This window comes from Camellia sinensis, chromosome 9 (assembly GCF_055761805.1).
Source record: "Camellia sinensis isolate YWXY chromosome 9, ASM5576180v1, whole genome shotgun sequence".
NCBI classification, from domain to species: Eukaryota; Viridiplantae; Streptophyta; class Magnoliopsida; order Ericales; family Theaceae; genus Camellia; species Camellia sinensis.
In genome coordinates this window covers 57,506,948-57,520,557 of record NC_138969.1, presented here as the reverse complement: position 1 = coordinate 57,520,557, position 13,610 = coordinate 57,506,948, and the positions used below count along the sequence as shown (strand labels likewise).

General features: G+C 42.0%; 1 pseudogene across 1 annotated transcript in view; it reads left to right on the top strand.

The window, feature by feature from the left end:
* LOC114277638 (cysteine-rich receptor-like protein kinase 26) overlaps positions 1-13,610 on the top strand; it is a 61,872-nt pseudogene that overhangs the window by 25,150 nt on the left and 23,112 nt on the right. Inside the window, exon 3 of the transcript XR_014341269.1 lies at positions 1,015-1,113. The product of XR_014341269.1 is annotated as a cysteine-rich receptor-like protein kinase 26 (transcript). The remainder of the gene's footprint in view (positions 1-1,014; positions 1,114-13,610) is intronic.

Genomic DNA, 13,610 nt, shown 5'->3' with positions numbered 1-13,610 from the left:
ACTCCAGCAACACCCTTCCCTTTGACATACCGCTTGAGATCTTCCATCTTTGCCGCCATTCTTCGGATGACGGCGTTTTGGTCCCTCAACTTGTGCTCCAGATGTCTGGCGTGTGATTCTCTCCGTTGCCGGTGCCCGTCTGGGCTCCGAGAGTGACCAAGACTCCTTCCGTGCTTATCCCGCGCGTCTCTTGAATGTCCTCCTGGGGAAGTCTCTAGGTCCGCCATGGGTGGAATGGCAGGGAGTCCGTCTCTCCGTCTGGCTAACTCCGGGGTAACTCCGTCGATGGCGAACAACGGTATCTCGTCGTTGTTCGCCATGGAAGGCGATCAGATAAGCTTGGAAGACAAGGTTTTGTCTTTTAGAGTTCCCACAGACGGCGTCAATAAAATTTTATTTATATTAATATGTATTCACCTAATTAGCTTATTACAATTGATTAAACCTAATAATTTTCTACATATAAGAATTATTAGGTGATCGAAAGAAATACTAGAAAATACTAGAACCTTGAGCTAGATTTTATAGTTGATTTAATTTGTATTGATTGTATTAATTGATTTAATTTGTATTGGTTATGTTTAAGTTTGAGTTGAATTTAATTTGTATTGTTTTTCATTAAATAATATTTTGTTATTTGTTTGTGTTATATTTAAATGTTAAAAACTTGTTTATTATAATTATTTATTATTGATTGATTCACTTATTTTTAATATAGTAGAATCGTGGTTTCAACTTGAACCAACCCAAGCTACAGTGGGTTGAGTTGGGTTGATTCTAATGCATGATTGGTTTGATTTTGGGTCCAAAAACTTGAAACTAATCAGGATTAGATTAGTTCTAAATTTAATGTCAAACGGAACCAAACTAACCCATGACCACCCCCAATAAGCGGTGGTCATTTTATTTTGTAATTCATAGATCTAGACAACTGCATATTTGTATTTACTTACAACGACATGGAATATTCTAAAATTCATAACGTTATTTAATGAGAATCATTTGTTTTTACAGGAGATGTTGATATTAAAATTCGAACAATTATCATTGTTGTTATTTCAACAGTTATTTATATGATAGGGCTCATTTTATGCGTGTGCATCATTTAAAACGGTGAAGCAGATGAAGCAAAGACAAAAAGTTAATAGTAAGTTTAACATGGTTTATTTAGGCCTTCAAGTGGACTTTAATCTCCTCTTTCTTTTTTTTTTTTTTTTTTTTTTTTTTTTTTTTTTTTTTTGTAGCTGAAATCACTTACAAATCAAGAAGGTAGGTAGAACTTTAAATGAGGTCAACTACATCCGTAATTACTACTTTTTCAAATTACAACAATTAGTTTACTTCTAATTATCTGTAAATCAATTCTATTGAAGCAACAACATTTTTAAATAGAGTAAATTATACTAAACTCTCCTGAGTAATGAATAAATTATAGTTATTCAATAATTTTAGCATAATTACACTATGCCTCCTTTAAAAAAAATTCACAACCTAATGTTTGAAGATTAATTACATACATCCAAATATTTCTTATTTAAATAATAAATATTATTGGGATAATGAAAGTATTATGTAAATTCATTCGGTTAGAGGGAGGTTAATCAATACATATTTAAATAAAAAATATTTACGGGTAATAAAGTCTACACTGTGCGGGGAAGTTAATTTAATTTTGTAAAAACTGTTGGATCACCCCATGTGAATGGAGAACCCACTAGAGAGAAAGTGAGGGGTGATTCCAACCCACTACTCAAATGGAGCACCCACTTTGGAGAGAGTAGGGGTGGCACCTCCCCATTGAAGATGGGTGGGGATGGCAACCGCCCCACTAACACATTAACCCTTCACTTCTCCTCTTCATCAATGTATATAAATAGAGGATGTGTCGGATAGGCAAGATAGAGAGCAAACCAAAGAGAGAGTGAGAGATGTGAGGCAAAGAGACCGTCTCTCTTGGTGTGAGTGAGAGATACGGGTGAATGAGTGAGTGAGGATAGTGTGAGCTTCTCCTCTATTGTAATCTTTTTGTAATCTCTCTATTGTTATAGTGATAAACGGTTACTCTCCCATGGACGTAGGCATTATTGCCGAACCACATTAAATATCGTGTCTCCTTTGGTGTGGGTGTGTTTTTCTGCTTGATATAATTTCTGGGAGGTCTTGGGTAGGATCCCCAATCCCCAGCAAGTGGTATCAGAGCCTCGTCGGTCGTTTTCGGAATAAAAACATATTGTTTTTCGAAACTGTCCAGAAATCAAATTGTTTGAAATCAGGTTTTGAGCATAACAAGAGCAAAGTCTCGACGAGAGGAGTCCAGAAATGCAAAATAGAGCCCCAAAGAATGCCAGACGCTCCTGGACGCTCCCTCGCGTGCCTCCTGAAGATAGCGTGTGAGGCCCAGTCTCAGCACTTGCCCTAACGCGCCGTTCACACAGCTAGCGCGTTCGCAAAATCGCACGCACGCGCCCCACGCGCGGAGGAAAGAAGAAGATGACCACGTGGTAGCCATGACATCACCACGTGGTGGCCATGTCAGCCGAAGTGCCACGTATCTGACATGTCAGTACGTTGACCAAGTCATATACCGACGCCGAGCCGTAGAGCTGGAGCCGCGCAGCTGAGCCAAGCCTCATTGACCAACCGTTGACTGCGCAGCTGAGCTGCTGACGGCATCATTCGCTGCGCTACCGAGCCGCTGACGTCATCATGACGCCAGCTGAACCGGAGAAATTATCCGGTGCTTCTCAGCCGCACCAGATTCTACAGATCTGAACCGTCCAAACTATTTTGGCTTGATCTGAGCCATTCGGTGTCCGTTTCTGACGATCCAATAGTGCTTTCTAACTATTTGGAGTATTCCGGACACATCCGTATAGTAAGATTTTTGAATTGGAATTGTCTGCAAAAAGAAGATCAAAGTGGCAGACGGCGTCAAGTGTAGTGGACGAAATATTATATTGAAACAGAATATTCCTTAAACTTTCACAAATTACAATTTGGCCCCTGTAGTTTGTGAAATTACAGTTTGGTCCTGGGTGTTTGGAAAATTTGCAATTTTGCCTAGTTTTGAGGAAATTTTTCAGTGAGGTCCCCGGAAGTGTAGCGAAGGTTGGCCCTAGCTAAACGGGTTGTTTCGGATGCAACCACGAGGTCAGTATAGTGAAATTCTGAACGTTTTTTAAAGATTGTCAAAACATAGAAGTTTGTCATCTTCAATAGTCGAAGGAAGATTGCCGGATATTGTAGAACGTTGTGGATTCACTGAAGTGGTTAGAATGGGCAGATTCTGACCATATTGGACAACCAGATACAAATCGAGATAGATCATTGGAGACCAAAGGAGATCAGGCTTGCTCAAATGGCGAATCAAAGGAGATTAGGATTGGTCAAGGGCGATCAGGAGAATTGCACATGATTATCTCAAGATCAACAATGTCTAGGAAAGTTCTGTTAGAAAGACATTGTTTAAGGACTGGTTCTTGAGTGGGACTAGTTGTGACCCCATCAGTCTTTCCTGGAAACTTTTCTGGTTGTTGAGTTAAGGCGATTGAGAGATCTGGTTCAATCGGAATGAGACCATTTCATCAATAGATAGATGATTGGCAACCAGTACAGGCTTAGGGGAATGTTATAGCAGTTGGAGCTACTGTCAAACATAATACAAGATGTATTGGTAGTAAATGAACGTGGAAGGGCAACAACTGCAGTAGTGCACACATAAGGTGTAGGAGCACGTAGCCACAATAGCATAAATGAGTACGCAGGAATGTCATACAAGGTGCAGGCGTACAACAGTGCAAGAGTACGCAGCAGAGTCATATAAACGTGCAGTGTGCTGGATTTTTGGCCTAGCAGCAGCAACTAGTTCACAGAAGAAAGCTCCAGACAGAGAAATTGAAAGGGATAAGATGCTGCAGTGCTCACCCAGTGAGAGGCAGATTTTTTTCTTTGTCCTGAATCTGGTTCGTGGTAGTGAAGTCGCGACAAGCACCCAGAGAGTTTGGGTGTAGTCACCTTAACAAGGAAATTATAAACATTCCTGGTGATAGAGGTGCGAGCCATGCAGGATGATGTGTGGCGGTTCAAGACATTCCAAGTAGGAGGTGCAGATTCACTCTGGATGCTCGGTGGAATGGAGGCATATTTGTACAACGGTGTTTTATCATCCATGTCGGTGATGGGGGTGAAAAATTTTGTTCACCTGATTGAAGACAATTTAAGACCCTTCAGAGTCAATTGCAGAAGTTATCAGTTCATTTGGAGACTCTTGGGTTAGTTACAGAACTTCATAGTTCATTGGGTTTTTCTCTAGGGAATAGAGAGAACTAGCATTGGCAGAGTGTACTATGGAGATTTGGCATGTGTAATAACTCTAAATAGTAGTACTTTATTGGCATTGGCCTCAGTAGAGGCATTAAAGATCCTTCATGGATCGTTGTTGGAAGACTCACATTTGGTGAAGCCTTGGTTTCCGTATTTGTCAATTTAAAGGAGAAGGTGTGACAATCTACTTCAGATCTTGGTGGAGCTTTGGCATTTTTTGTTCAATGTCTATTGGAGACATTGTTGTTGGCAGTCTTTCACGGATTGCTGGCGATTTTCAGAGTCGTGGTTTATTAAGATTCATTATCACAGTTGGGATCTATGAGCATGTCTTATTAGATCCAAGGATGTCTCCGGTTTGTGAGACTTGATTGTTTCTTCTTCTTGTGGATTTTCATTTTCATAATCTGTTCCATATTGGAAGGCATCAGCTATTGGTAGTCTGGATGACGATTCAGACTCTGGTGTTTGCTTCTGTGGAAGCGGTCTGACTGTTGGTGTTCATTGAAGATTGGAAGAGATTGTTGCGGAGAAATGTGAAGATGGTGATTTTGTGAATCTCATGTGTTGGGATCCATCCCTTAATTTGCCGTTGGATTTGGAGGGGATAGATTGTTTGCAGACTCAGTGGAGTCAGCATGAATTGTTATAGTTGTGCATTTACGATGCACGCGCCTTTTTTGGCGATTTTTTTGCAGCTGTGAAGATGGTGCATCATCTTGTGTTTGCCTGTTGGAATGGCAGTTGGAGGAATCTAGAGTTTGCTCTACGCTTTAGAATTTTTTTGGCTCTTGGTATTTTGTTAGTTCGTTTGAAGTTTGTTTCGATAATTCCGAACTAGTTAAAGCCTGGCTACATCCACAGTCCAGTGTTGTTTGATGGAGAACTTGCCTCAGTTCTCTGAGAACTTGTTTGGCTCTCTTGATTAATTCGAGCTTGATGAGTGCAGTATTGTGTTCGATGGTTGATCAGACATGATGTTTTTGGTACCGTTTTCGAAGTTACTTTGACGGAGAATTTGAAGCCTCTCTTGTTTAGTCTCCTCAGCATTGGTTCAAGTGGGTTGCTCACTGTAGACGTTCCCGAACGTCCCGGGAGGATGAATCCCCCGTTCTGTTCATATGGGCTCACTACAGTTCAGGACTCAAAGTCACGGTCCTGTATCTAATCTCGCAGAGTGCAATGCAAGACCGATGAATCATAAAAGAGTCCAAATCCGGCAAATCGTTTTTGAAAATAGATTTTTTTGAAAGAAGTGCCAAACATGGACTGCTTTGCCAAATATAGAGTCGCCACCTAAATATTTTATTTTTGGGGAAATTTAGGAGACCCTGACTCGTTGCCTAAGGCCACGTGTCCGTCATCACCAAAGTTGCCTCGACTCGGGAACTTGGGTACGATTGGGGAAGGTCACTTCGTGAGCACCCCCGCTGGCCCAATCAAAGATCGACCTTTACTGACCATGATATCTAGTTTTGAAAACACTATGCGTTCTTAATCTGGTTATTAGCCAAGATTTACTATATGATGCGCACAGCATACAAGTATAGACTGGATCGCCTGAATTAGAACGAAACATCTCATGTTTGTTTTGAAAACGGTTTGCTACTTGCAAGTAGGCTAAAATGTGGATTTGCCACCCTTAGGTGGGCTTAGAAAACATGGTTTTGCCACTATCTAGTGGGCTTAAAACTCGCAGTCGATGAGTTGTTCCAATCCAAATAACCCAACCTTCACCCACAGGCATTCAGGCAGGTATATCACATAAGCACATAGCCTCATGGTAAGCATGCTATCATGGCAGTCACTCACACATATGTAAGGATGCTAAAGCATAAAACTTACCGAGTACTCCAAGCCAAAACAAAAGCTATGTTAGAAATCCATGCATGATCCTAACTATACAGAAATGCCTAATGCAACGCATGCAAAAATGCAACTACAATAGGCTCGGCTATTCTAAGAATGACATATGAGATGTTACAGCTAATACGTATTCAACTTGGAATTGAGATACAAATGCAGTTAGTATGATGCGCCGAGCATTGTTTTCAAACCCGGACCGGCCCGGCCGGTTGGACCGGTTGAACCGGGAACCAGGCCTTGTTCCGGTCCGGTCAATCCCCTAAACCCGGATTGGGGCCAAAATCGGGAAAACACGGTGACCCAGTGGTCGAACCAGCCAGAACCGGTGTATTTTTTTTTTTTTTTTTGGGTTTTACTTTTTTTTATTTTCTTTCTTTCTTTTCTCTTTTTTTCTTATATATATATATATAAATATAAAAATTTTGACTAAAAATTCTTATTTCAAGAGTCTCATCTCATAAGAAAGAGTCTCATTGAAAGTTTGAGAAGATTATGAAAGTCTATTCCTATTTATAGGAAAAGATTTTTCAAAGAGAACCTACAAAATTCTATGTGAGATTCAATCAAATTATTTGAAACATATTGATTGGAGGGAGAGTTGAAAATTTCATTTCCCTCCAAAATTAAATCTAGCATTCAATCAATTTATTTGGAGGGAATGTTTAAAAAATTTAATTTCTTTGAAATAAGTGACTTTTTTTTATATATCAATTATGACTTTATTAAATATTATTAATAAATATTATGCAACAATTTTTATTTTTATTTGATTATTTATATATATTTTTATTTATTTATAATTTATAATTATATTTTTTAATTATATAATATTAATTATGACGTCACGGTTCAATAGCTTTGACCCGACGGTTGAACCGGTGACCCATCCACCCGGTCCCTTTTCCGGTTCGCTCACCGGTCCGGTTTTGAAAAGATTGGCGCCGAGCCCAGTGCATGCAAAACAGATGAATGATGCAAACATGCAAGCATGAGTATACTAATTGAAACATGCCCTAATCTAACCATCATAAGCTGGTAAATAAAAGGGAGAAAGACGTGAGGTCGGAAGACATACATCACACGCACGCACACTTATTACAATTGTGCCCTCGCTCGGAGGGTCCAAATAAATAATACAGTCCGAAAAATAATTACAGTCCGAATAAGTACAAAACCCTAATTAATTAACAGTTTAACTAGGAAAGCAAGTAAATTAACATGCAAGCTATGGACCACCTCGGCTCTGTTCCGAATAATGAAAGATGCATGCTTGAGTTAATTGGCGCGAAAATCCATTGCGATGCCCCGATTCGCCTCTGTTTACACTTAATCCCGGAATGTTGTGCGAGGCTCCGGAAGGCTGTTGATTTCTGATTTGCTGCAACAGAGAGCAAGAAAGGGCCATGGCAAAGTATTTTCACATATGTATGCATGACTACTCTTCAGTTAGTGTAGTCCTCAATCCTCGTGTCACCAATCACGTATCTCGATGCATGATGGCCGAGGAGTCGAATTGCACGACTCGATGTGAAAAGAATGCACATATAAACACAACAAGGCCTAGACTCCATCATGATTAATCCGGAGTGTCAGCGACCGGGAATTGAGACACGTTCCGTCACTCGGAGTACGAAACGTCCCTCGTTTCCGTGCTTGGGCTAACTCCTATCCCAAACACGATGCAAATGAGATGGCATTCACAATGCGACTAACATACAACCTAGCATACGCAATGCTATGAAATGGCATACACAATGCTCGATGTAACATGGCATATACAATGCTCTAACATGCAACTCAGCATACACAATGCTATGGACCGAAATGGCATACACAATGCATGATGGACTTACACCAACATGAGTGGACCTCAGCCGCACTCACATCAGTGGCCATTAAATGAAAATGAGACAACCGAAACGTGTGCACACACGCACGAATACCAAGGACCGAACCTAAGGCATGAAATGCCACTCTACCAAAGCATGGCAAGGGATGAAAGATGGCATGGAATAGCATAAATTACAGCTCTGAAACAGCATGAAATATGGTCCCGAAACATGCAAATATGGCACACAATGCAAGCTAGGGGGCCCGGGTACCGAAACTAGTGAAGTGTGTTACACTAGAGGTACCCAAAGCAATGCACCAAAGGAAAAACCAACCCCAAATTGACCCTAGGCAGGTCTGAAACAGTGGGGAAATGGCCTAAAATGATGGCTCGGAATGCAACGGAATGGAGCTCATTCAATGGTCGGTAAATGAGGCATACGAGCCCAACTCTCAAACGTATTTAAAGAGATAAAAACATGGCAACATGGCATTCGTATAAGCTCTAAAATGTGATGAAAAATGACCCCAAGGCATAAAAATACCTCAGTATATGCATGCGATGGACCTCAAACCTCAAAGTTAAGCATGGGTATTGAACTACAAGCATGCAAAACGAGCATCATTTGACCACAAGACCCAAAAGCAGAGCTAGGGCAGTCCAAAATAAACACATTATCAGTTTAAGACATGGCCAAAATGTGCTAAAATCAAGGTCTAACAAAGCATGCAAAGAAAGTTAGTGAACCATGAGTTGTTCTACAACTATGTGAAGCATATGAAAGCTCATTAAACCAGCCAAAGAAAGATGTATGCCATGCCAAAACATGCCCAAATAACTACTGAAACTCAGTCAATGCATGCAAAAATGATAAGCTCCTTTGGAAGGCCATGCAAGGGGTTACTCTACACCTATATGATGGACACATAAAAGGTCAAAACCACCTCTGGAAATGAGTTATGACAACCTTGAAACTCACCAAATAGGCCCTGGAATTGGTCTAGGAAGCATGTAATGAAACGTCCCTTTGAAAGGCCTTGAATAGGATTGCTCTACACATGCATCATAGACATAAAATATGGCAAAAAGGGCTCCAGACAGAGCTAATGCAAACCATAAAACTCACAAAATAAGTCCTGGAATGTGACTTCACAACATGCAAAATGGAGCTCCTTTGGAAGGCCAACAAAGCTAGTAAAGAGAATGAGGGGTGAGAGGGTCACCCCTCTATGATTTTGGAGCTCAAAGACACATCAAAGCCACTGAAAATCCACTGGATTTCAGTGGCTAAGAGGCCAAACAAGGCCAATGCAAATGCTCAAATGCATGGCTCAAAGCATGAGGAAATGAAGCATGCAAGGAAGAAGATGACTCCAAATGAAAAAGTGACCTTAATCAAACTTAAAGAGGAGGTCAAAACAAGACTTTCTTTAGTTCATGGAAAATCTCGAAAATGCTTGCAAATGGAGCTAAAGTATAGAGCAAAATAGTGCAAAAATGGCGTAAATGAAGACTTACCCTTGTAGCACAGCAATGCAGCAACTTCTGGACCAAGAATGTGAGCTCTTAACCTCTGCAAATGACCTTCAAGGTGCTGGAATGGATGGTGGAGGTGGTAGGCTATGAGGTGTAGTGCAAATGGTGCAAGAATATTAGGGTTTGGAGGCTTGAAGTATAAAGATAGAGGGAGTTGTATGTATGCTCCAGCCAAAACTTTCTAACCCTTGCAAATGGAGGGGGAGTGTTGGTTTTATAGAGGAAGAAGGCCAAGGTTTCTTGGAGAAGCCTTAAGAGAGGGTCAAAGCTTCTCAAAGAAGCTTAACCAAAGGGGTCAAGCTTCTTGAGGAAGCTAGACCAAAAGGGTCAAGCTTCCTTAAGAAGCTTGACAAAAGAGTCAAGCTTCTCTAAGAAGCTAAGCAAAAGGGCCAAAACCAACTTAAAAAGACCAAAAAGAGGGTCAAAACCCCGGAGGAATGGTTAAGTGCTTCACAGTTGGCACAGCTGTGTTGCACTCAAAAAGAGTAAAAAGTAGAAAGCTGGCCAACCAGCTTAGGTGGTCGGCCGACCAGGGGTCAAAAGGTTCAAGGAGAAATACTGGCCGGCCACCCCAGAAAGGTGGCCTCCCAGATGAGTGCAACACAGCTGTATGGTGGAAAACTAGAAAATGTGACCCAAGAGAGAGAAAAATTAGCTTTTTAGCAAGGTTCAAAAGGGTCAAGAAGAATTACTGGTCGGCCTACCCATATTGGTGGCCTCCCAGATGAGCATAACACATAGTGGTATGAAAAGCCAGAAATTGTGGCTCAAAAATGAGAAAAACCAACTTTCTGTCAGAAAAATCGGCTTTAGGAGAGAGAAAAAGAGAAAACTGGTTTCCAAGGGGAAAAGGTTGCCTCCCACCATACTACCACCTCCCTAACAATGAAAATAGGGTCCCTACCAAAAATGGACCAAGACGGATGCAAAACGAGGATTCGGGGGCCAAAACGCGCAGTCCGAGGCCCCGAAAACAGGCTGTTACGCACCAGAAGTGGCGTATGACCACGAAGGTGGTCTCCCGGGCCACAGTGTCCCTCTAAATGGAGGAAACAAGGTGTGTGCCAAAAATCGGAGCAAACAGAGGTAGTTAAGCGGTCCCGAACCGAGGCACATGGCTGACGGCTCGGAAAACCGGAAACTGGGCTCCAAATGGGAAAAATGGCCTACGACCACGAAACGTAGCCTATGGCCACTGAGAGATGGTCTACGAGACCTCTCCCTCCCTTCGGGAAGAGAAAACAGAGAAAATAAGACCTGGTTCGCAAACCGAGGCAGAGCAAAAAAAAACCCTGAAGTCCGGAGACAAGGCTCACGGCCGAGACTCCGCAACCTCAGAACGAGCACAACATGCAACATCACCGGGCGCTCAGTTGGTGATGTCTAAGTCTTAAGGTCGGTCAAAAATGGGATGTCTACAGTTGCCCCTCTTTGACAGAACTCGAAAGTTGTAATTGACGGGAGTGAATGTCAAAGCCCAGAGACGACCCATTTTTGACAAGGCCGAAGACTTAGACAAACAGGCAAGGTAACAAGGATGTGCCCGCAGGCATGCCCGCAGGCAGGGGGCAAGATGCAAAATGATATGCACAAAGCCGGATGTAACTCATGATCATGCAAAGCAACAAGCTGTAATGAAGAGCACACGCCACAGTTTTAAGCAAGAATGCAAAGCGACAACTACATTTCATGCAGTTTAAGAATGCGGAGAATTATTCAATTCTCGCCATGTCTCACATGGAGAAGATACAATACCTGCGTGATTTGTCTGGTTGCACCAGCTTCAAATGAACCATACATACAATATCGTGCCTGCAAAAGAGGGAAACTTAACAAGCACAACATAGTTAGCAACACATGTTCAACGCTATATCGAACGTAGACAAACAGGGTGCCGATGGGAAAGTGCATGGCAATGTGAGAGACACGCGTGTGTCAACGCAAGCTAAGCATGAGGGTATGACAATACCCATGAAACGTGCACAACAATGCAAGTGGTATGCATGAGAATGCATGTGACGTGCATAACAATGCAGGATAAGTGCAAACTCGAATGCATGTTTAACACAAAACAACGAGCAAAGAAATGCAAGTTTTGACGAGTGCGACTCAATCGCGACCTCTGGTTTACCTCCCGGAAGGGTCACAACGTGCTCAAAGAGGATACATTTTGCTCTTGATGAGTGACGATGAAACGCGCATCGAAAGTTGGAGTTGAAGCTCCCGTGGAGGGATTTCGCGACCAAAAAGTGCACTTTTCTTGTGCTTTCTCGGGTGCCGGGGACTTCGATCACTACCAAAACTTGCAGAGACCTTGGAGACCATCTTGGGAACACCACCGACCAGGTTTGGAGTTCACTGGAGGCCACCGACCAGGTTTGAGTGCAGGGGGTGGTCGGCCTACCAGAAAAGGTGGCCGACCGACCACCTAGCCCAAATCCGGGGCAATTTTGTCCTTTCACACTCATTTCTTTAAATACATTCGGCCAAAGCTTTATTCCTCACAACTTCAGATCCGAAATCACCTTCTCCTCCTTCCTAGAGCATTTTCCCTCTCAGATCTGCGCTCTATACATGTTTTCCAATGCCCCACGCAAAGTTGTTTCGCGAAAACTTTCAGTTCTCTTCACTTTGAACCGATTAAATTTTGATTTTGGAGCTTCTTTTCTCATTTTCACCACTTAAGGTAAGTTTGTCTCAATATTTGGAAGATTTTCTCGGGAGTTGACTTTTGTTGACATTTTCATTTCCCGAGAGTTGACTTTTGTTGACTTTTTCCAATTTTGGCTTATTTTTGCTCCTTTTTGCAGATTTCTTGAGATGGCAGGTCATTTTCCCCATGACGGAGGTTCTCCAGGTGCCGGAGGTGAGCCAGATATCATGTCTCTGCCGCCGAGGATTCGCCTCTTTATTCCTGAGAGGTACGACCTCTCGATACACATCCTTCCACGAGCAGTTTTCTATCATTTTATGGACTTCGACGATCGAGCCCCCGTGGATTTGCTATTGCGGGAGCCAGAGTCCCATCTCTCCTATCAGGCACGGGAGGTATGTACTTCACTTTTTTACATTTCTTGCCTTAATTCTGCATTTTTCGTGCATTTTATGCTACGCACGCTTACTTGCTCGCTCTGAACACATTCGCATGCCATACTTCTGCTCATTGTAGTACACAGCTTGTTCTGAATGCTTAGTCTATAACACAGTACTCTGTTTGCATCGTGAACATATAGCTCAATCACTTGAATTTCTGAACACGCAGCTCATACTTGATGGTGAAAACGCAGCACACACTATCTCTGAAATCTGAACACACAGCTCATATTTGTTTGTGAACACGCAACACACATTTTAATTCTGAACACACTGCCCATATTTGATTGTGAACACGAAGCACACATTCGTTGAAAGTTGAACACGCAGCCCAAACTTTGAATTTCTGAACACGCAGCCCATATCTTGATTGTGAACACGCAGCACACACTTGTTGAGAGTTGAACACGCAGCCCAAACTTTGTTTGTGAACACGCAGCACACATTTGTTGAAAGTTGAACACGCAACCCAAACTTTGAATTTCTGAACACGCAGCTCATATTTGATTGTGAACACGCAGCACACACTATTTCTGAAATCTGAACACACAACCCAAATTTGTTGAAAGTTGAACACTCAGCCCAAACTTTGTTTGTGAACACGCAGCACACATTTGTTGAAAGTTGAACACGCAACCCAAACTTTGAATTTCTGAACACGCAGCTCATATTTGTTGAAAGTTGAACACGCAGCCCAAACTTTGAATTTTTGAACACGCAGCCCATATTTGATGGTGAACACGCAGCACATACTATTTCTGAAATCTGAACACATAGCCCAAATTTGTTGAAAGTTGAACACGCAACCCAAACTTTGAATTTCTGAACACGCAGCACACACTATTTCTGAAATCTGAACACACAGCCCAAATTTGTTGAAAGTTGAACACTCAGCCCAAACTTTGTTTGTGAACACGCAGCACACATTTCAATTTTGAACGCACAACTCATACTAAACACG